The sequence below is a fragment of the Pleurodeles waltl genome, chromosome 5 (assembly GCF_031143425.1).
Source record: "Pleurodeles waltl isolate 20211129_DDA chromosome 5, aPleWal1.hap1.20221129, whole genome shotgun sequence".
In the NCBI taxonomy this organism is placed as follows: Eukaryota; Metazoa; Chordata; class Amphibia; order Caudata; family Salamandridae; genus Pleurodeles; species Pleurodeles waltl.
Genome location: NC_090444.1, coordinates 932,203,487 through 932,228,736, shown reverse-complemented (window position 1 = coordinate 932,228,736; position 25,250 = coordinate 932,203,487).

The following is a 25,250-nucleotide window of genomic DNA, read 5'->3' as shown; positions in this document are numbered from 1 at the left end:
GCCCAGGGACGATGGTTGGAAAATCCAGATGCACGGCAATGATGGATCTGTGTTAAAGCAGGCGATGCATTGATTTTGCAGCTGCAAGACAGGTGCTGCATTGATTATCAGTCACGATACAGGTGTGGCGCTGATTTTTCTGCTGCAACAGCTCGGTGCATGGATTTCCACTCCGGTTACCAGTTTCCACTTCTAAGGGTACTGGGACTGGGTGTGGCACCACTTAGTAAGTCAGGACTCTCAGCAGAAGAGCCCAGGCACAGGCAGATGAAGTCTTTGGTGTCCCTGAGGCTTCACAACCGGAGCCAAACTCAGCTCAAGCCCTTGGAGAACCTTGGATAGCAGGATGTAGAAAGCAAAGTCCAGTCCTTTCAATCCCAGGGCAGAAGCAGCAGCAGGCCAACACAGCAAATCACCAGGCAGCATGGCAGGTCATCCACAAGCATCCAGCCCTTCTCCCTGGCGGAATGTCCTCAATCAAGGAGTGTTCTGAAATAGTGGGGTCAGCAGTCCAATACTCATGCTCATATAAGAAAACTTCAAAGGAAAGTCTTTGTTATGAACAAGACCCTTCCTCTCCCTGTCTGGACCTCAGACACACTCTAAGGGGTTGGAGACCGCTTTGTGTAAGGACAGGCACAGCCCTATTCAGGTGTAAGTGTCAGCTGACCCAGATGTGTACTTCACAGCCAGGCAGAGGCAGAGAATGGTTAAGCAAGAAAATGCCCACTTTTCGAAAAGTGGCATTTTCAAATCTACAATTTAAAAACCAACTTCATAAAAAGATGTGTCTTTAAATTGTGAGTTCAGAGACCCCAAACTCCATCTGCTCCCAATGGGAGACTGCACTTCAAATGTACGTTATGGCAATCCCAATGTTACCCTATGGGTGAGATAGGCCCTGCAATAGTGAAAACCAAATTTAGCAGTACTTCACTATCAGGACATGTAAAACACCTCAGTGACTGTCCTACCTTTTAAATACACTGCACCCTGCCAATGGGGCTACCTTTGGCCTTCCTTAAGGGTGACTTACATATAGAAAAAGGGAGGGTTTGGGCCTGGCAAGTGGGTACACTTGCCAGGTTGAATTGGCAGTACAAAACTGCCCACACAGACAGTGCAATGCCAGGTCTCAGATATGTTTACAGGGATACTCATGTGGGTGGGACAATCAGTGCTAGCATTTGTTTTACAGGCCCTGGGCACACAAGGTGGAATCCGCAGGGCAGCGGGTGCGGTGGGCCCCCGCGTATAAAAATAATAAAAGCTTCAAGGAGGTGGTGGTCCCTGGAGCTGTGGGGGGGCACACAAAATTTTTAATGCCACAAAGTATTCCGTCCAAAATACAGCCACCGCCATGACGACTGAGGGCAGGATAGAGGCGATCCCACCACTAGCACCGCCACGCTGAACAAATACCTTCCTCCATATTACAACCCAGAAATCTGCACAGTGGTCATTGCACGGCAGAAAACCATTGGTGGTGTGAACCGCCGCAGTCAAAAACACTCCTCTACCAGAACATAGCACCACATTGGACATATCGAACACCCCATACCTGACACACATACACACATTAGACACACCAACACACACCACTATAAAACACCCCCCCACACAACCGACAACCCTTTGCAACCAAAACAAAATATACCAACACCAGGGACTACAAAAACCAAAGAAACTGCACACGTACACCATACACACTATCACACACAATGCTCAGCACACACCACCCAACTGCACCATTGACACTATACACACATTGCCACAACACACAAACACCACAAACAACCAGCACACACAACCAAGCACTCCCTACCTCACCAACATCGTACACTACACCAGTGCATACTGCACTCCTGACTCAAAACACAACCACTATGTCCCGTCAAAAACACCCCTGCTTCACAGATGATGAGTTGAGGGTCATGGTGGATGAAATCGTCAGGGTAGAGCAACAACTGCTTGGAGCACAGATCCAGCAAAAATCCATAGCCAGGAAAATAGAGTTATGGTAGAGAACCTCCAAAACGGTCAACTCAGTGGGCAACAACCCATGCACAAAGGAGGACATCTGGAAGAGGTGGAATGACCTACAGAGGAAGGTATATTCCAGGGCATCCAGGCACCAAATTGTCGTGATGACGACTGACAGTGGACTCCCACCTCCTCCGCCAGAGTTTGCATTGTGGGAGGAGATCTTGGACATCCTGAATCCTGGGGGCCTGACTGGAATACCTGGAGAAGTGGACTCTGATAATTAGCCCACACGCCCCTAGCACTAATTTGGGCCTCCAGCATGCTACCGCACTACCTTATCACTTCCCAAGTCACTCTATCTTGAACTACATCTCCCACAACATCACTTAAATCCCCTCTCCTGCATGCTACCCCACCACCCAGCCACAATAGCCACACAGTCCCTGGCCACTGCACAGATAGCACTGCCAAACACTATCACTACGTCTCCCACAAAGTACCTGCACATCCACATGAAAAGTTGATCTGTCCATGTCACAGTGCAACACCTTCATGTACAACTATAGAACCTGCAACACCAAAATGATGCTACAACTGAGGGCCTATACCTGGCAATGACAGAAATGCAATCCATGTACAGCGACTCTCAATGGAACATGCTTCCGATTTCACAGTACATTACTCACAAACAATGTCTGTAGTGCTACATCTGTCATTGCTATAACTGGGAATCAAGTTAAGCTGCTGTATGCATCAGACACAGAGACCAACATTCACATCTCTACCATGTAATACTCTCCCACTTAATTCACAGGGATCCCTGCCACTGCAATCATGGAGAGAATACCAGAGACAGCCAGTCCTCCCCAGGATGAGGCCCCAGTGAGGACAACGCCACAGGATATCTGGACATAGATGAATTACCTGGCCGACCTGGGATACCTGGTCAGTCCACCACTCCCAGCTTCACCCTGGCCAGATCAACCACCCCCCAAACCTCGGCCATCTACATCTCAGCCAAACCCCCTCTCCCCAAACCTGTGTCCCAAGTACTGGTCAATCAGCAGTGTGCCCCATAGTACAGGGGCCTGAGTCGACCCCTCACACCCAAGACAATGACGGCCCTGGGGTAACTGGGAGTGGGCACACCGTGCCAGGGGCACAGGCACAGGGTTCAGGGGCTGAGGGAGGGCACCTGTGGGCCAGGGGAGGGGGGCCCCAAGAGACTCGACTAGCCAAGAAACCATCCCCCAAGTCCTGGAAGCATACCAGAAATCCCAGGGCAAGGTGGGCCAAATACTCACCATTCTGGAGGAAAACCAAAGGCTGCAATAGCACCGGGAGACCAGGCAGTAGTGGCAGGCCCACAATGCCACCATGGCCTCCATTGCTGGGGTGCTCAAGGAGCTCACAACCATCTTGTGTGCTGCCTCCACCCACCAGCAGGTTCCTTCCACTAGCCAGATACCAACTGAACCATCAACATCAGCCTCTGCTAGTGGAATGGAGACCCTGCCAGAGGAACAGCAGGCCTCTGGCTCCCCACCCTCTGCAGGCTGAGGAACCCCCCCGGAAACGTGGTTGTCCATCCAGACATACTGCAGGAGCAGATTACAAGACCAAACCCATTGCCAGCAAGTGACCCTCTTCTGAAAATTCTCCCTTGTGTGCCACTGAGACACCCTATTGGCTGTTCAATGTTATTACTCCATTTTCACATGGCCCTTGGATACTGTACCTCTACTGGCTACAGCTAGGCCACCTACTCTGCTGATTACTCCAACCATGAACCCACTCATCAACTCTTCCACAGTTTTGTGCAAAATAAACACCATAGAACACAGGAACTGTCTTTTTGTGTTTATTGTCACATTTACAAATGTCAATCCTAGCGAAGTGTAATGTGTCGTAATGCCCCTTCACCAAAAGTATGTCACATGGACAGCAGAGAGAGACGTTCCCTGCGGGTGACACCCTACACCAGACACTGTCCAAATTCCAGTTGCAAGGTAGTCACTATCCCAGCCACACACAGGAGTAGATCGACAAATCCAACCTGCAACTAGACTAAGACAGGAGCTCACATCAGGATAGTAGGCATGATGAGTGCCAAAGCACATATGCAGTACATTATTGTCATGCACAGTGTGGATGGGAAACAACACAGCGGACAACAGAAGACAATTTCACACCCATAAGATCAGAAATCACATGACTATTAGACAGTAGACCACAGCTGAAATGGGAATATAACTACACTTACTACTGTTAGGAAAGGACAATGTCCATGAATGCCAGAGTAAACAGTTTTGATAGGGAGTGAGACATACTGCACAATCTTTAGTTCGGAAAACATCTGCACATGAGCTTCCAGGACAAATGATGCACCACTTGCCTGTACATAGGAATTGTCAACCTACCAATCCACATTCACCACACGTCAGTGAGATTTTATCAATAACACTGCTCCTGGTAGGCTATCTGTCTCCCACCACAAGTCACACCAAGGAATAGGTACACTGAACATGCCCAGTGATTTACCTGACCATGAGGAACACTGTCATAAGGCAATTTGGAAATAAAACACCTGACAAAACACACTCAACATATCTGTATGCTACTGGAAGTAATGATTGATCAGCTCAGTCCTAGATTCAGCTGCACCTTCCTCATCAGCCTCCTCATCAGTTTCCATGTCCCCGTCATCAGCCACTGGTCCAGCAGCCTCCTCCTCATTAGCCAGTTATGGAATCTGACATCTCAGGGCCAGATTGTGTAACATGCATCATGCAACTATAGTCTGGCATTCCTTTAGGGGAGTGTAGAAGAGGGCATCTCCAGAGACGTGGAGGCACCTGAATCTAGCCTTCAGGAGCCCAAATGTTCTTTCTATAACACACCTCATTGTGCTGTGGGCCTCATTGAAATGGTGTTCCCCATCCGTGGTAGGGTACTTCACTGGTGCCAGCAGCCAGGGAAAGTTAGGTTAGCCAGAGTCACTGTCATCATGTGTGGGACATTGCTGTTCCTCAGAATCAAGGAGTCATGCACAGATCCTTGATACGTGGCCATCACTTGGGAGATGTACTGGTCTGCGAGACACACCACCTGTACATTGCAGGAGTAGTAGTTTTTCCTGTTCCTATAGACTTCTTCATTGGCCCTGGAAGGGACCAAAGCAATGTGGGTGCCATGTCTGGCCCCAATCACATGAGGAGGTGTCCAATCTGATAAAAGTCAGCCTTATTAGTAGGCAAATCCACATGTTGCGGTAATTTGATGTAGCTTTCCATGTGTTCCAGTAAAGCAGATAGTACATCTGTCAACACAAGACTGAACATGGGCTGTGACATCCCTGCTGCCAAACTCACTGTAATCTGGAAAGAGCCAGAGGCAAGGAAGTGTAGCACAGACAAGACCTGTACTGTGGGAGGAATGGCATAGGGATTACCTATAACAGGCAATAGATCTGGCTCCAACTGAGTACATAGTTTCATTATGGTATTACGATTCAGGCGATAGGTCTGGATGATGTGTCGCTCCTCTAGGGTTGAAAGGTCCACAAGGAGGCGGTACACTGGTGCATGTCTCATTCTCCCCAATACCGGGTATCTAGGATAGAGAGGAGAAAATTTACAACTTGTTGACCACTCAACACATGCTAGCTAACAAGATCCTTATTGCACACAACATACACTTGCCCCAATAGTCACCACATACCATTAATGCCATGTAGATGGCCCATGCAAACCAATCTAGCTGCCCATTACAGGGCCTGGACAACAGCATGTCACACACATCACATGTCCAATGGTCCATGTAGAAGCTGCCTATTTGTCCAGGACGTCCCACGTATGTACAAATGCCACTGCCTCATATAGTTACACTGCCTATGAGGTACCAAGCCTCTGATCAAGCACTGGATTTGAAACCCGACCATCGTACACAACTGTGGCATGATAATCACATTTATGAGCCTTGATGGCAGATGCATGCTTATTTTTTCTTTACAAACCATTATATGTGCCTAAAATGGCAGCCACCTGCCCTGCGCACATTGTACAGATGGAAGTGACCTAATTCTGCCGGTGTATGTCATCATGGCACTAGGCGGTCGCAACCGCTGTGCAACTCTCATTGGATCATATTGCTCTCCATGGGGGACTGGAGCCAATGATTATCACCGCTGGCGATGACAGTCATGTATGCGGCGGCCATGACCGTGAGTTTCTGCGGCCTAGCTCACTTGACTTCTGACACTCATGCATGCAAGACTTCCACTATGTGAGCTGCTGTGTACTGTCTCTTGGAGCCACCATGTCCTACGGGTGATAGGGCTGCAGCCTTCACCCAGGAGGAGATGGAGAAGCGTGTGGATTGGGTCCTACCCCTGAATGCACAGCTGTATGGGGCACCAGAGGAGCTGGTGAGCCCAATTCCATTGTCCTGTGTGATAGGGGTGTGTGAGGCTGTAAGGCCTTTCAACCCTGCACAGGGAATAGATGCATGCAGAGGTCATGGAGTACGCGTTTGTGCCGTGAAGACATATTAGTATATGCATGTGATGTGTATGATGTGAGAAGTCCACTGCTGCTGATGTGTTGCCACTCTACACAATTTTTTCCTTTTTCCTGTGTCACCCATGCAGGTCAGCGCCTATTAGAAGAAGGGGATATGGCATGCCATCGCCAAGCAAGTGTGTACTCTGGGGGTCTATAGCCGACAGAGCCCCCACTGCACAAAGCGGTGGGAGGACCTGAGATGCTGTGCCCGGAAGACCGCGGAGGCCCAGCTGGGGACATCCTGCCAACGATGATGGGGGGCCAGTCAGACCCTGACCCCTCTAATGGTCACCTTGGCGGTAGCCGACCCTGACGTAGATGGGCACTTGAGGGCAGAACAGCAGCCACAAGGGGGCAAATACAGGCTCCCACTTCCCACATGATAGGCCTTGTTTGGGATTAGGTGTCTTACCTGTGGGCAGATGTGCATGTGATCAATGGTAGATGCACATCGACAATAGGAATTAGTCGCCCTGCCAGGCTCTGAATCAATTATGTGTGGCAATGCAATGCTGTCAGTGTATATCCAATTGACTATTTTGATGTTTGGGTGAGTGTGGACATCCTACGCATTGTCTCAGACCAGCTTCCTCCCTCCGCATCAATATACCTGAGATGTAAGTGCTATCACATCAGTATGTGTCTCCCACTATAACTGAGGCTATCTCTATCTTACACAGTAGCTGCCATGCTGATTGTGGGGGTGGCACCAGGGGTCCTCTACATGGATGGCTTCAATGGGACAGTGTTCTGGACATGACACCTTACCATGCTGATATATGTTGACCTAAGAGTGTAGGATATGTGTAGGGAAACAGCCATGGCATTCTGCTAAATGTGACTCTATGTGGGCAAATAGCACAGCAAAATCTATTGTAGCAGATATCATTCTGTGGTCCAGCCTTTCCAACTACAGTACATTAGTAGATGTGGTAAGTCCCCTGGGAGGTCCCTGGAGTCTAACCCTTTTGTTTAAGTGTCATGCATGACATCTCCCTTGCAATCACAATGCTGCTATGCAGTGTTTCAGCCTTGACCAATTCACTGAGTCACAATTTTCCCACAATAGCAGGTTTATGAGCATTGCATCTTGCAATTCACAATGTGTATTTTCTGAAATCAGGTGTCATTGTAATGGCATGGCATGCCATAATGCAATTGGAGAGATGTACTTGTTGATCTGTGTTAATGGTAGATATGTATTAATCCTTTTCCACCCTAACTTTCTCTCCCTCCCTCCCTTTCCTCCTGTGTCTTTGTGTGCATCAGCATCATCAGGCAAAGGAGAAGGGGCACCGGCTAGTGGGGAAGCAGCAGCCCACTGGACCTAGGAGGGTGACACCAGAGGAGCCGAGGGGACCAGTGGGACAGAGGGCGAGGGGGGTGCCACGGGGTAGATGGGATCATCTGCATCATCTTTGGATTCCTCCTCTGCTGGACGGTCCCTGGTGGTGGTGAACCCATCTGGGACCAGCCCAGCACCATCCTTGTCTGCCACCCGCCTTACCAGCATTGCCCTCCCTGTTACTCCCCACCCAATTGCCTGTGCCTGCTCACCCAGGAGGGTGGGTGTCTCCTTCGCCGTAGACACCTCTGCTCCTACCCCAGTCAGCACTACTGTCCTCAGTGAGGAGGCTATTGACCTCCTGAGGTCTATCTCTGTGGGTCAGTCAATCATCGTAAATGTCATCCAGGGACTGGCAGCTCAGGTAGAGCTTTCAGGGTCTGGCTTCCTTGCTGACGGCAGCCAGTGTCCCTTTGTTATGCGCCCCCCTCCAGCTACCTCTGCCCAACCCCATAACCCTTTCCCCACACCCAACCAAAGCACACAGTCAGACCGCCATTCATCCACCTTAACAGATACAATTCACAGTGACAAACACAGCCACCACAAGACCCACCACTGGCATGCACACAGACAACACCCACCTGCACACACAACAACATCCACTCCCTACACTGCCTCCCACACCACTCCCTCTTTAACAGACACTACACCACTCACACCTGCTGGCACAACACTAATACTCTCTGATCCAGCCACAAGGCCCATCATACCCACAGTCAGCACACAGCCAGACCCGCATACATCCACCCCATTCACCACATGCACACTCACCACAAGTACCAACACCCCCACATGCAGCACAGACGCCTTATCTGCAGGGACCACCCCGACAGACAACACCCATCCACCATGGCATCTCCCTGCACCTTCTCCCCCCTCCCAAAACATCTACATGCCCGCACTCACACACCCAATAGACACCCAGCACACACATGCCTTCCACCCATGCACCTGCACCCAAGACACCTACACAGACACACCTCACAACCACTCCCTCTCCCTCCACTCCCAAATGTTTTTTCCATGACCGCCCTTATGCCCCTAAGAAAAGATTCCTTTATGAGTTTTCCCTCTTCCCTACCACTCTCCTAACCTGTGATTTCCCAAAGTGCACTGTGTCCCTCCCCAGCCTTTCCACCTCCCAGTCCTCCATTGCCCCCCCTGGTGTTGCCCATGCCCTCCCCCTGCCAAAAAATCACCACCCCCAACCTAAGCTCCCCCATTCCAAAGACAAACCTAAATACCCTCTACCAAAACCCAAACCCAAGCCCAGGCCCCTCCCAAACCCAAGGGCAAACTCCCCCTCGACTACCACCCCATCACCCCGGAGGTTGCTGGTTGCCCCCTTGATGCCCCTACCTTGTGGAGGCCACTTTGCAGTCAGGAGTTAAGTTGGGGCAATCACAGGCGCCATGTGTGCCTTGTGGTACTTGGACTGTTTGGACTGCCAGTTGGCCCAATTTGTACATTTTTTATTTCTTGGACTCGATGGAGACATACTTGTCCTGCCTTTCCTTCGTGATGGATGTGTTGTTTTGTGCGATTTGTTTTGTGAGCACTTTGTGTATGTGATGTGATTGTGTTGCAGCATGTGCTGTGTGGTTTCCTTGTGCATTATACTTGGTGTGATGTGTTGTGATGGTGTTGTGTGGCATTGTGTGATTTGTCATGTGCGTTGTGTTTTGTGTGGACGTGGTGTGACATCGGACACATTATATGGCAGTGTTTTGGTATAGATTGGTTATGTGTGGTTGTTACGTGTTGCTGTCAGTATGTGTTTTCATGTGGAGGTGAGCAGTGTTGATCCTTGCTAATGCCTTTGTGTGTTTGCGGGAATGATGTAATTGTGTGAGTCTGTGGTGTTGCAGACGTTTGTGCTAGACATTGGCAGTGATGTGTGTGTGTGGGAAGTTGTGTGATGGCACATGTATGTTGACCATGGTGTGTGTAGTTTGCAAATGTGTGTGTGTGTATGTTGGTGTGTGTATGTGTGTTGGTATGGATGTTTGCATGTGTGTGGCTGTCGCTAGCCATCCCCGATGTGTGTGTTGGTCATGGGTGTGTACTAATGCCTTTCCCTCCGGTGTGTGCTAGGTGGGTGTACTTACAGTTGTTGTCTTCGTTGCCATCGCTGGTTCTGGAGTTGTAGGGCGATCAGGAGCAGTGGGAATACTTCAAGTTCAGGTTCAGGTTCCATGGTGGCTCCGAACATGTCTGTATTCCTGAAGGTGAGTGTCTCCTTTTATACAGTTAGTTTTTCCCAGGGTTTTGGTGGCGGTACGACCGCCCCTGAAATCCTTGCATTGTGCAACCTCGTAATATGCTCGGCGGTCCCCACTGAACTGACGATGCCTGCTGCTGGCCGCAGCGGTCCACCTATACTAACGGTACTGGCGTTGCATTGGCTGTGCTCCATTGGGAGCACTGACATGGTCATAATATATTGGTCTCCTCCATCGGGCCTGTGGCAGTGCAACTGCCACCTTTACTGTGGCAGTCCTCAGACCACCAAACTCGTAATGAGGGCCTTAGTGTCCTTTATGTTACATATTGTCCAGCCTGGCATGCAGCTAGCATGTATGGGTTAACAGGAAAGCTCTGCCACTCATTACACCATGATACCATGAAAAACAAATATATTAAAGGTAACTAGGTCACTGCTCTTTTTTTGGGGGGGTCCACCATACCACCAACAATGTGCAACTTAGAAATTATGTTTACCTCAATTGTAGTAGGTAAAATATTTTTAGTATTTCCCCACCTATTTAATAAAATAAAATACAATACATGTGCCACAGCAGCAGTTTCTCAGTTGGTTACTCAGGGTTCCATTACAAATCCAATGAGAATACTATGCTAGCATTCTAGCTCCCAGAATTACAGATAGTTACAGATCGGTTGTGAGTTGGGAATACTAAAGGATTATGGTGGTCATTCCAACCCTGGCGGTCGGTGTTAAAGCTGCAGCCAAACCGCCAGCAGGCTGGCGGTAAAAAAAAATGAATTCCGACCCTGGCGGGAACCGCCAACAAAGACCGCCACATCAACACACCGCCCGCCACGGCGGGACAAACAAACAGCGCAGCGGTCACCGCCAACAGACAGGCGGGAGTCAATGTACCGCCCACCCTGTCACAACCTACCAATCCGCCACCTTTTCCGGGGCGGTAGCCCCGCCGATAGAAACACAGCGGAAACAGCCATTTAGAACGGAAAACGCTCACCTCCATACACCCCACGAGGAATCAGGACAGCATGGAACCCGAACTCCACATCCTCCCAGCGATAGTCTTCCCGCTCCTCTACCAGGAGCACGAACGCCGGCGCAGAAGACAGCGGTGAGTACAGCACCTACGACACAGGGGAGGGGCGAGGGAAACAAATACGGGGACACACATACGCCACACACCCACCCCCACCCTCACCCACTACAACACACACATCAATGCATAGCAATACATCACAGTTACCCCCCCCCAAACCCCCTGGAAGAATGCAAAGACAAAAGGAAATGATTCTAAACATTTGAAAATATTGTATTACTGGCTTAAAAATATATAACACATCAAATACTTTTATATACATAAATGTACAAGTCCGATCATTGCAGCAGGCATTGTCCGTGGACCACTGGGCCCAAATCACATGGGCAAAGCCCACACAGGATACCTGACTCCAACGGAGAGAACACTGCAGGGGCATCAGATAGCAAAACTACAGGCACCTCAGGGGGAAGGAAGGGGGTGCACCTCAGCCAGATGAGTCCACGACGCCAGATCCACGAGGGGCCTCCATGGCCACTGTTCCATTCTGGGGAGTGCAAAGCCACAGTCTCACAAGTCTCTACAGTGAGTGGGTTGCCCACTGTTCCATCCTGGGGAGTGCAAAGCCACAGTCTCACAAGTCTCTACAGTGGGTGGCTTGCCCACTGTTACATCCTGGGGAGTGCAAAGCCACAGTCTCACAAGTCTCTACAGTGGGTAGGTTGCCCACTGTATCATCCTGGGGAGTGCAAAGCCACAGTCTCACAAGTCTCTACAGTGGGTGGGTTGCCCACTGTTACGTCCTGGGGAGTGCAAAGCCACAGTCTCTCAAGTGGATAACAGTCTCCACTGGTTCTGGAGGGGGACTGGTGCCCAGAGTGCTTCGTGCAGCCCTGCCCGACACAGATGCGGGCCTGCCCCTGCCGCTAATGGGCCAGCGGTACTTGAGATGAAGGGCCCAGTTCAGCGGTGCTTGAGACGGCGGTGCCCAGTTCAGCGGTGCTTGAGATGAAGGGCCCAGTTCAGCGGTGCTTGAGACGGCGGTGCCCAGTTCAGCGGTGCTTGAGATGAAGGGCCCAGTTCAGCGGTGCTTGAGACGGCGGTGCCCAGTTCAGCAGTACTTGAGATGAAGGGCCCAGTTCAGCAGTGCTTGAGACGGCAGTGCCCAGTTCAGCGGTGCTTGAGACGGCGGTGCCCAGTTCAGCGGTGCTTGAGACGGCGGTGCCCAGTTCAGCGGTACTTGAGATGAAGGGCCCAGTTCAGCGGTGCTTGAGACGGCGGTGCCCAGTTCAGCGGTGCTTGAGACGGCGGTGCCCAGTTCAGCGGTGCTTGAGATGAAGGGCCCAGTTCAGCGGTGCTTGAGACGGCGGTGCCCAGTTCAGCGGTGCTTGAGACGGCGGTGCCCAGTTCAGCAGTACTTGAGATGAAGGGCCCAGTTCAGCGGTGCTTGAGACGGCGGTGCCCAGTTCAGCGGTGCTTGAGACGGCGGTGCCCAGTTCAGCGGTGCTTGAGACGGCGGTGCCCAGTTCAGCGGTACTTGAGATGAAGGGCCCAATTCAGCGGTGCTTGAGACGGCGGTGCCCAGTTCAGCGGTGCTTGAGACGGCGGTGCCCAGTTCAGCGCTGCTTAAGATGAAGGCCCCAGTTCAGCGGTGCTTGAGACGGCGGTGCCCAGTTCAGCGGTGCTTGAGACGGCGGTGCCCAGTTCAGCGGTGCTTGAGACGGCGGTGCCCAGTTCAGCGGTACTTGAGATGAAGGGCCCAGTTCAGCAGTGCTTGAGACGGCGGTGCCCAGTTCAGCGGTGCTTGAGATGGCGGTGCCCAGTTCAGCGGTACTTGAGATGAAGGGCCCAGTTCAGCGGTGCTTGAGACGGCGGTGCCCAGTTCAGCTGTGCTTGAGACGGCGGTGCCCAGTTCAGCGGTGCTTGAGACGGCGGTGTCCAGTTCAGCGGTACTTGAGATGAAGGGCCCAGTTCAGCGGTGCTTGAGACGGCGGTGCCCAGTTCAGCGGTGCTTGAGACGGCGGTGCCCAGTTCAGCGGTACTTGAGATGAAGCGCCCAGTTCAGCGGTGCTTGAGACGGCTGTGCCCAGTTCAGCGGTGCTTGAGACGGCGGTGCCCAGTTCAGCGGTGCTTGAGACGGCGGTGCCCAGTTCAGCGGTGCTTGAGACGGCGGTGCACAGTTCAGCGGTGCTTGAGATGAAGGGCCCAGTTCAGCGGTGCTTGAGACGGCGGTGCCCAGTTCAGCGGTGCTTGAGACGGCGGTGCCAAGTTCAGCGGTGCTTGAGATGAAGGGCCCAGTTCAGCGGCTCCAGCCATGGCGTGGAGGTCATTTGCCACCTGAGCTGTGGCTGGCGGGGCCCTCCTGGGCTGCAGTACCGGGCCTGTTGGTGTCCTCCTGCCCACCTGGGATGGGGCTGGTGGGGCCCTCCTGGGCTGCAGTACCGGGCCTGTTGGTGTCCTCCTGCCCACCTGGGATGGGGCTGGCGGGGCCCTCCTGGCCAGCTGGGCTGATGGCGGTCTTGTCGGGCGTGCTGCCCTTCCCAGCCTTCCCTGATCGCCTGTGGCCCTTCACCACTTTGGGCGGTGTGCCAGCTGGCTCAACACTTCCTGCCGGAGCCATGGTAGGGGTTTTAGTCCCTGGTGTTTTAACCCTCTCGTGCCGGCCACTGCCTATCTTCAGATGTTTCTCCGGGGGTGGGCTGGCCGTGTTTTGGCTCCGTACTGAACTGGCTGCCCTTGAGGGTGGGGGACTCCACAGTCCATGGCAGACTGTCATGACAGGTCTCGGTTTTGTGGTGGCTGAGGTGCTGACTGGAGTCCCATGACATGGACGGGGTGGAGGAGTTGTTGGAAATAGGTTAAGTTTGGACAGGAAAAGCATTTTAGGAACAGTGGGACGGGTAGGTGTAGTGGGTATGGGAGTGGAGGAAGAGGTTGTGGTTGTAGGAGTTTTAAGTCTGGTGTCTTTGGGTGCAGGTGCTTGGGCTGGAGGCTGTCGTGAGGTGGATGGCTGTTGGGTGGGTGGCTGCCTGCGTTTGTGTATCTTGGAAGAGGGGGTGACAGACACACTGGGAGAGGACACAGGGGACGTGTAAATGGTAGTGGGGGTGGTGACTGCACGTGTGCGGGGGGTTCTGGTGTGTGTGCTGGTGATGGAGGTAGTGGCTGAAGATGTTGTGCATGCAGGTGTGAGTGGAGACGTGACAGGGAGGGAGGAGGGAGACGAGGAGGAGGGGGACACAGTGGAGGCAGTGGGTGTTGTTATGTCTGTATGTGGATGTTGCTTGTGTGAATGCCTGTGTGATGTGTGGTGCTTATGTCTGGCTGAGCTTCCCTTGGGTGTTGAGGTGTGTGCAGGCTGGTCTGATGGTGTGTCTGGGATAGGCAGAGGTACATGTGATAGGGTATGGGTGGAGGAAGTTGGAGGGGGGAGGCTAGAGACAGGGACAATGGCTGCCATCAGTGCTGAGGCCAGAGTGTTGAACGATCGCTGAAGGGCAGCATGACCAGAATGAATGCCCTCCAGGTACGCATTACTCTGGTGCACCTCTCTTTCGACACCCTGGATGGCATTCAAAATGGTAGACTGCCCAACAGTGAGCGTCCTCAGGAGGTCAATGACCTCCTCACTGAGGGCAGCAGGGGTGACTGGGGCAGGGCCTGAGGTGCCTGGGGCGAAGGAGATGCCCACCTTCCTGGGTGAGCGGGCACGGGGCAAACGCTGAGGGGCTGCTGGGAGGGCGGTGCTGGTGCGCAGGGTGGCGGCTGTACCTGTTGTTGCGGGGGGCACAGATGTTGCCGCCACCACAAGGGAGCTCCCTTCAGAGGACGAGTTGCTGTCACTGATATCTGCACGAGTCCCCGCTGTGGAGCTCCCCTCGCCCTCCGTCCCACTGGTGAATTCCGAGTCCGTTGCATGGCCCTCCATGGCCATGTGGGATGCAGCTCCCTCGTGCTTCGATGCCACTTCTCCTCCGCCTGATGATGCTAATGCACACATGAACAGGAAGACCACAAAAAGGGGGGGGGGAATAAAGACATGTTGAGTGCATGCATTGGTGACACCGTTGGTGGACAGGACAGACACAGAAGCCCCCTGCACTACGCCGCGCACTTGGGGTCGACTACTCAATCCGTGGGACATCTGCACACATTGATGACACAGGGCCATGAATAGCTGTACTTGGCACCCTACAGAGGTGGGGGCGGGGGCACAGCGCCATGCCTTACAGAGGGACCTAGCCTACAGAAATCGCCCTGGCCTATGGATACCCACAGCCCTCCTCCCCCACCCAGACACCTCCACTGCGCGCAAAGTCACCAGGATTAGAGCGTACTCACCCCCTTGTGTCTGCTGTGATGTCCTCACGCGCCCATCCAAATCGGGGAAGGCCACCGCCAGGATCCGGGACATCAGGGGGGTCAAAGTCCGACTGGCACCCCTCCCACGTTGGGAGGCCATCCCCAGCTGAGCCTCCGCCGTCTTCCTGCTCCAGCGGCGGATGTCCTCCCATCTCTTCCGGCAGTGGGTGCACCGTCTGTGCAGTGAAGGCAGGGGCCCTTTCCCCAGTCGCATGAGCCTTTGTCTCTTCCAGACCGAGGTCACAGCAGCACTTGCAGTGTAGGTCCTCTCCTGTCGAAGATCAGGTATCGAGTGATTAAGCAGATAGAAAATGGCGGTCACGCCCGCGGCGGTGCGTACCGCGGCGGTGTGTACCGCGACCGCCGGCGCACATCGTCATTGGCTCCTGAGACCCATAGGGTTCAATGTTAACCAATGCTGCTTTGCGCCGTGGTCTTCGACCGCCTACCGCCACGGTGTGCCACGCCAGCGCATTTACCTCACATCCCATTGTCGCAGTTCACAGGTCAGGCAGCCGCCATTTCAAGGGCCCACATGGCTTACTTTCTACTGCGTCACACATACCTAGGCCTTGCATCAACACTCATACAAGCCATTCAATGCATTGGCAATTGTGTTCTGTGCAAGCTGTGGTTACATACCTGTGTGTTGATTGACTCTGTGCTCGCTGTTGTCCTTCATAGGCACCGTCCGCTGGGACATGCGAGGAGATGGAGGCATCCTCCGGTGTACAGACCACTGGTGGACCTGTCGACAATGGAGGAAAGACATGTCATACTGACATACAGGCTTGACCGAGCCACTATTCAGGAACTGTGTGCCCAGCTGGAGGCAGACCTGATGTCACCAATTCGCCAACCCACAGGAATCCCCCCTCACGTGCAGGTTCTGTCAGTACTCCATTTCTTGGCAAGTGGGTCATTTCAAACAACTGTGGCCATAGCATCAGGGATGTCCCAGCCTATGTTATCCAAGGTGTTGTCCAGAGTGTTGTCTGCCCTGCTGAAACACATGCGGAGCGACATCATTTTCCCTGAGGTGGGGGATTTGCCTACAGTGAAGGGTGATTTCTATGCCCTTGGACATATCCCCAACATCATAGGTGCCATTGATGGGACACATGTTGCTTTGGTCCCCCTCAGCAGGAGTGAACAGGTGTACAAGAACAGGAAGAGTTATCATTCGATGAATGTACAGATGGTGTGTTTGGCTGACCAGTACATCTCCCATGTTAATGCCAAGTTCCCTGGGTCAGTGCATGATGCGTACATCATGCGGAATAGCAGCATCCCTTACGTGATGGGTCAACTCCAGAGGCACCGTGTGTGGCTAATTGGTGACTCTGGTTACCCCAACCTGTCATGGCTACTGACCCCAGTGAGGAATCCCAGGACAAGGGCAGAGGAACGGTACAATGAGGCACATGGGTGGACTAGGAGGGTGATCGAGCGAACCTTTGGCCTCCTGAAGGCCAGGTTCAGGTGCCTCCATATGACAGGTGGATCCCTATTCTACTCACCAAAGAAGGTGTGCCAGATCATCGTGGCCGGCTGTATGCTTCACAACCTGGCTTTGCGACGCCAGGTGCCTTTTCTGCAGGAGGATGGTCCAGATGGTGGTGTTGTGGCAGCTGTGGAGCCTGTGGAGAGTGAAGACGAGGAAGCCGAAGAGGACGACATAGAGAACAGGAACACAGTGATACAGCAGTATTTTCAATGACACACAGGTAAGAATCCACACTGGCATATTACATTTACTTAAAGACTACTACCTCTCTACTGTCTGACCTTTTCCCCCAGTGTATGGTAACTGAGTTGTGACTTTCCCTTCCGATTTCAGAGCTGTGGGCCCCACTGCGTGACATCTGCTTTGTTTCCCCATGGACTACAGCTGTGTGACAGTGGTATTTTGTCATCACAATGTAAATGAGCATTTTGGCACGGTCATGTCTAATACATTTGTTCAAAATCACAGCCAGACTCCTGATTGTTTTGTGCAATAACTGTGTTTATTACAGTGCTCTATATTGGTGGGTGGTTGCAAATCGGTGAGGGGTGATGGTGGAGGAATGTCCATGGCAGAGTCCAGACTACTTATATCACAGGTGCATTGTCCAGATGCCTGTGGAAAGTGGAGCAGGGGCAGTTTAAGGATGGACAAGGTGACAATGTGGGACAGTGGGATGACAATCAGGGAGGTATCCTTTGCTGGCAGGGGTCTTGGCATCTTACTCTGTCTTCTTCCTGGATCTCAGGGCCCGCTTGCGGGGTGGTTCTCCTTCTGCAGGGGGTGGGGTGCTGGTGGCCTGTTGGTCCAGTGGCGGGGCCTCCTGTCCACTAGCGCCGGCAGAGGTGGTGGGCAGTTCTTGGTCCATGCTAGTGTGAGGGGCCCTTTGTGGTGCCACAGTGTCCCGCAATGTGGTGACTACCTGATTCAGAGCCCCTACGATGGTGCCCAGGGCGGAACTGATGGTTCGTAGTTCCTCCCTGAAGCCCAAATACTGTTCCTCCTGCAGGAGCTGGATCTCCTGAAACCTGGCCAGTACCGTCGCCATCGTCTCATGGGAATGATGGTAGGCTCCCATGATGGAGGAGAGGGCCTCGTGGAGAGTGGGTTCCCTGGGCCTGTCCCCCCCTGTCGCACTGCAGCCCTCCCAGTTCCCCTGTTTCCATGGGCCTCTGTCCCCAGTACCGTGTGCCCACTACCACTGCCCCCAGGTCCCTGTTGTTGTTGGGGTGGTGGGTTAACCTGGATGCCCTGTAGTGGTGGACACACCACTGATTGACGTTTCCTGGGGACAGAGGTATGGGCCCGCTGGGTGGGTGCTGTGCAGGTGTTCCCAGAGGGGGGAAGGTCTGCTGTGGCCTGTGGCTGTCTGAGGGGAACCGACTGTCCCGAGGTCCCCGATGGGCCGGGCTGGTCATCTAGATCCAGGTCGACAGAGGTGCTGTCATCACTGTGGTCCTCTTCTGGGGGTGGAGTGTACATTTGTGGACCCTCCTGCGCGGTGACGTGGCGTTCGGGTCCTGCAGGGGTATAAAGGGATGGTTATTGCATCTGTGTGTGCCATAGCGTGCAATGGGTGGGTGCCCGTGTACCCCAGTGCTTACATTCCTGTGTGGGGGCTTTAGTGACGGTGGTTTGGGGGGGATGGGTATGTGCAGTGGGCATGCTTTGGTGATGGGTGTCCATGCTTTGTGGTCGCATGCTGGGTTTGGGGTTGGGATGGGTGGGTTGTGATGGTGAGACATTTGCAAGGAGTAGGTGTGATGGGGGTGAGGGTGAGGGTGGGGGTATGAGTTTGCATGCTGGTGGGGTGGGGGGGATGAAGTAGTAAAGATGAGACTTACCAGAGTCCATTCCTCCATATACTCCTGCGAGGCCCTCAGGATGCAGGATCGCCAAGACCTGCTCCTCCCATGTTGTAAATTCTGGTGGAGGAGGTGGGGGTCCGCCGCCAGTCCGCTGCACCGCGATGTTGTGCCTGGATACCATTGAACGCACCTTCCCCTGTAGGTCGTTCCACCTCTTCCTGATGTCGTCCCTATTTCTTGGGTGCTGTCCCACAGCGTTGACCCTATCGACTATTCTGCTCCATAGCTCCCTCTTCCTGGCAATGGTGGTGTGCTGCACCTGTGTCCCGAAGAGCTGTGGCTGTACCCGTACAATTTCCTCCACCATGACCCTGAGTTCATCCTCAGAAAACCTGGGGTGTCTTTGCGGTGCCATCGGGTGGTGTGGGTGATGTGTGGGGTGGATTGTGTGGTGCTAAGTGTGGTGATGTGTATTGTTGTGTTGTGTGAAGTGCGTGGTAATATTGCTGGGTGACAGTAAAATGGGCGTCTGGGTGCTCGGATCTCTTTTCTCTGTGCATGTTCACGATTCTGTTGGAGTGGAGGTTTGTGGGTGATGTGGGTGTGTGTTTTATATTGTAATGGGTGTGTGGGAGGGGTGTGTGTATGTGTATCAGGTGTGTGTATTTGTAATTGTCCAATGTGGCGGTGTTTTGTAGAAGTGTGTGTATTTTGAGCGCGGCGTTGTGTACCGCCAATAGAATACCATGGTTGAAAGACCGCCGCGTGGATTCGTGGGTCGTGATGGCATGGGCGTATTTCTGTTGGCGTGACGGTGGAGGTTTGGTCATCGCCAGTTTCTCGCTGCCCTTTGGTGTGGCGGACTTTTGTGGATGTCTGTATTTTGGCGGTTTGCCTGTTGTGGGTCAGAATGACCGTGGCAGTTTACTGTGGCGGTGTTCTGGCAGTCTTCTGCAAGGTAGTAAGCGCCTTTTACCGCCAAGGTTGGAATGACCCCCTATATATTTGATCCAGAGGCTAACTGGGGAATTGCATAATTACCAAGAGAATTGTGAATACTGCAACCATTTCACATGGTAATCCCTAATTTGTGGAGCCATTTCTACTAGAACATTAACCAGCTTTTAGAAAGAAACAGATATGTGAGTTAAACAAGTGTAAACTGATTCGCCTTACATAATGAGGCACAGGATATCTTAGAAAACAAGTGTTGGTATCTAAAACAAGGGCTTCCTTACCAAAACTGTGTTCATCATTTAACCTCATAGAAGTGCAACATTAACCTTGATCTAAAAAAACCTGCCCTTCGAAAGCAAATATAATTTGTGTATTAGTTGAGGCATACAAAGAAATGTAGTTGTGGTTGGTAAACAAGTGTAGTATGATAATGCGTCTGTAAAAATATGTGAGCAACTTTCAACTTAAGGGTCTAAATTGAGGGCCAAATTTATGAAATTTTGGTTGCAGGGACCCGCTGCCCTGCATACAAAGGAAAGGGCAGGAATGAGCCATGTCTATGCAATATGATACATTCCTGTCCTTTCCAACTGCGCAGGAGCCATTTGGCTGCCCAGCGCCATTGCATGGTGCAAGGGTGTCTGCATTGTCTGTAAAAACTATCCTGAGAGGCTTTTACCTCTTTCTATGTATGCTGCTGAATGCAGAACTCATAGAGAGAGGAAAAGCAAGGAGAAATTAGATATTTGTCCTCGATGTACCTCTCCTGGGGTGGTGTAAGATTTTGGCGCATCCCCAGGTTTACAGGCTCTTGTAAATCTATGAATGCGTCAAAATCCATGGTTGCTGCATAGGAAAATTGCATGGCCTTATGGATATGGTTGAGAGATCTGCACCGCTGCTGCATCACTAAAAGTGAAGCAATGGTGGTGCAAGCCTCTCATAAACATGCCCTAGTATATGACAAGAACTTGATAAAGAAATCACTACCTGGACTCACTTTGAGAAGTAGCAGGAAAAAACCACTCATCTTGGAAGCAACATTGCCTGTTCTACAGCTTGCTGCACACTTTGAATGATTTCAGCTTATTTGTTCTTGACTTCAAGTGCTTACCCTCTTTAGTCTCTTGCCCTGTAGGATTCTTCACAGGTTATTTTCTAGTCTCCAGTTTTTCCCTCTGAAGTAACTGGTATCTTACTAGTTTGCACCCTTTTATTCTTTCTATTCTAGTCTTATTCTGTAATCAGAATCAAACTAATTGGGTAACGCAGTTTTGCACCAAAAAGTTTGACATCGGCTTGCACCATTTCTGTCCACTAGCGGGGCACCATAATTATGGAATGGTGCAAGCCGATGCAAAGGGTAGGTTAGCGTAGAAAAACAAAATACGTTAGTCGGGTGGGGATGGCGGTATGGAAGAAGGGGGTTTTGAACCAAAAAAGGAGGTTAGGCAGGGTAGAGTAAAAAAAATTATTATAACCTGCCTAAAGTAATTTTCGGACGCAAAACCATCCATACCACATGACTCCTGTCTTAGAAAAGACAGGAGTCATGCCCACCACCCCAATGGCCAGCACAGGGGACCAGGGTCTCCTGGGCATAGCCAGTGCCCCCAGTGCCATGTTTGGGTCCCCATTTCAGGGCCCCCAATGGCACTTAAAAAAATAATACTTGCCTGTACTTACCTATAATTACCTGGCATAGGGTCCCCATTCTCCACTGCTCCTCTGGTGTGGGTGTCTCTGGGGCATGAGGAGGGCACCTGTGGGCTTATTCCATGGTGTTCCACCATGGAAATAGGCCCACAGGTCCCCTAACACCTGCCCTGACCCAGGCATTAAAAAATGGTGCAAAGCTCGCTTTGTACCATTTTTTGACCCCTCCTTCCTTCCGTGCATGATTTTTCAAAGGGAGAGTAAATAAGGCGCTAGGGCCTCAGATTCATTTTTTGACCTGGAATGCCTACCTTGCTTCTCATTGACGCAAGGTAATTTTCCGCAGGCAGAAAATTACTTTAACTCCAATATTTTGGCGCTAGACATGTCTCTAGCGCCAAAGTATAAATATCGAGTTAAGTTTGCGCGGATTTGCATAAAAAAATTGACACAAATCCGGCGCAAACAGAGTATAAATATGCCCAAAAGGCCCTCATTATGACATTGGTGGTAAATTCCGAATGCCGCAGAGGTGACAGCCGCTAACATACCTCCGTGGAGGCGAACATCCGTCTGCCAGATTAAGACATACAAGCACAAAATCGACAGAAACCAGCCACAACCACAAATTCGCCACACCTAATGAACGCGATAAACTGTCGAAACTAGCACCCATACGGTTACGCCACCAAAACAATGCCCTCCAAATAATGAGCCACGACTCGCCACATCGGACATACAGCAGCAGTAAACCATTGGCGGTGCACACCGCCGCGGCGGAAATGGCCACCCAAAAACAAAACAAGACAACATTGGCCAGAACAAAAAACCCACACCTGACACAAATACACACACCCTGCACACCTACCAACAGCACGATAAATCACCCCCCACAACACCCACAAACCTTTGTAAACACAAGAAGACCGCTACACCTTGCCACTTAATCCCAGAGAAAACTGCACACACACACACAACTACCCAACCACCTGTTACACACCACATACCACACACCCCACCATATCACACATCACCCTCTGCATGACACATGCACCACACAACACCCATGTCCCCACAAATGCACCCCTGTTTCACTGATGAGGAGTTACAGGTTATGGTGGAGGAAATAGTCAGGGTAGAGTCACATCTGTTTGGAGCACAGGTACAGCAGATCTCCATTTGCCATGAAGATGGAGCTATGCCGAAGGATCGTGGACAGGGTCAACACTGTGGGAACAAACCCACACACAAGGGATGACATTTGGAAGCGGTGGAACGATCTACAAGGGAAGGTGCGTTCCATTGCAGCAAGGCACCACCTCGCCATCAGGAGGACTGGCGGTGGACCCCACCTCCTCCCCCACAGTTGACACCTTAGGAGGAGCCAGTCTTGGCAAGATTGCATTCTGAGGGCCTCACTGGAGTACCAGGAGGACTGGACCCATACCTGCATACCATGTCACCCCCTCACCCTGACTCCCCTCACCCCACTCCATCCCACACAGTGCACCACCCCAATTACCACACCTAAATGTCTACCCCTGCATGCCATACCCACTGCAAGCACATCACTCCCAGATCTGCATGCACACCCACCACCAATGCCTAGACAGCATGTAGAACTACCAATCCCACAATCCATCATCATACACTACCAAAGGCGGGAGGACAACACCAAAATCATTGGGAAAACTAGAAATGCAGAGTATGTGACAGACAATCACCCTAACATATCACTTACATCCCACAGGTGCACCAGCCTATGTCAGTGGCAAGGAGGTGCCACAGCAACCCAGTCCCCACCAGAAGATGCCCTCAGTGATGGCAGCAACTCTGGATGACTTCATCTGGATAAACTCCATGGCCCATCTGGCACCACTAGTCAGTTAGCTACAATATCCCACAGCCAGTCCACCACAGGACCCCCCCTAAGACTCAAACACCACAGCAGCCAGCCAATGCCCCCAAACCTCTGTCCACAGGGCACGTCAATCAGTAGTTGCCCACATGTACAGGGACCCGAGTCAACACCACACAGGAAAGACTATGAGGATCCTGGTGTTAGTGGGAGTGTGGCACATTATACAGGGGACACAGGCACAAGGGGCCAGGGATAGTTGGAGCACAGCTGTGAGACAGGGGGAGGACAGGCTCAGGGAACCAACTGCCCAGGAGGCACTCACAAATGTCCTAGGACAGGATGGGTCAGGTGTTCAACATCATACAGGAGAACCAGCGGCTGCAGAGGGGACACCACCAGGAGGTCATGCAACAATTGCAGTCCTTGAATACCACCATGGCCTCCATTGCAGGGCTGCTGAGTGACATGGTGAACATCATGCGTGAGTACACAACACACCAGCGGGTCCCTTCCACCAGCCTGTGTACTGATCAGCCCTCCACATCTGCTGCAGCTAGTGGACAGGAGGCCCTTCCACAGGACTCACAGGGCACCAGCACCCCTTCTCCCTGTAGAAGGTTAACCACCCTGCAAATGTTCCCTGTGACCCAGACAGACACCAGAGACAGTTGCCAAGACCAAGACCACTGCCAGGAAATGAGCCCCTCCAGAATGCCCCCCTTGTGTCCCACTGAGTCACCTTGTTCACATTGTTCCTCTACCTATGGCCCCATGGACAGCGGACCTGTGCTATAAACAGACTCGATCACTACACTGGACTGTTCCCAACAGTCACCCCACTCTATTGCACTTTCCATTGTATTTTTCTAAGTCAAATAAACACCCTTGAATACAACTAGAGTAATAGTGCTTTATCAGAAAGAAATGTGCATTATATTGAACTGTATTGAACTGTATTTAGCTGTGCAAATGTCCTGTAATGTGTGAATCCATCCAACAAATGTGTTCCAGCAATCTGTAGACATCACATCAGTACACTCCTGTGACCACACCAACATCTGCAATGAGGGAAGGCGTAGGTGACAGTCAAGTGGGACGCAAGCAACACAACGGTCACACAGCACATTACTAAAATGGAGACATGGATAGATCAACAGTCTTACCTGAGTGTCACTGGAAGTGCTCCTGAATGATATGTGTCCTATTCCTCCTCCTCTTCATCCTCATCACGGTCCTCAGTGTTCACTATTGCCACAGGTGCATTGTCACACCCCTTCTCCGCCAGATAGAGTATATGTCATCTGAGGGCCAAACTGTGCAGCATGCAGCAGACCACCACAATCTGGCAGACCTTCTTAGGGTAGTAGCATAGGGATCAAACTGTCAAATGGAGGCACCTGAACCTTACTTTCAGTAGGCCGAAAGTGCGTTCCACAATCCTCCTGGTATGCCCATGCTCATCATTGTACCGATTTTTAGCCACTGTTTGGGTAGCCAGTGTCACCAGGATGAAGTGAGGGACACACATGGGCCATGCACAATGCCATGGGGTATGACCCCAGTTGGCATACACTGCCCTACATTGTTTGGGGACTCAAGCTCACCTAAAAGCCACACTCTGTGCCTCTGTAGTCATGCCATCACCTGTGGGATGCTGCTTTTCCTCAAGTCATAGGCATCATGCACCGATTCAGGATACTTGTCAGTGACGTGAGAGATGTACTGGTCAGCAAGGCACACCATCTTGACATTGAGAAAGTGGAAACTCTTCCTATTCCTGTGTACCTGCTCATTTGACCTTGGAGGAACTAAGGCAATATGGGTGCCGTCAATGGCCCCAATCACATGTGGTTGTGACATTCCTACATTCAAGCCCACAGTCACCTGGAAAGAACCAGTTGCCAGGAAATGGAGCACTGACAATACCTGCGCAAGAGGGG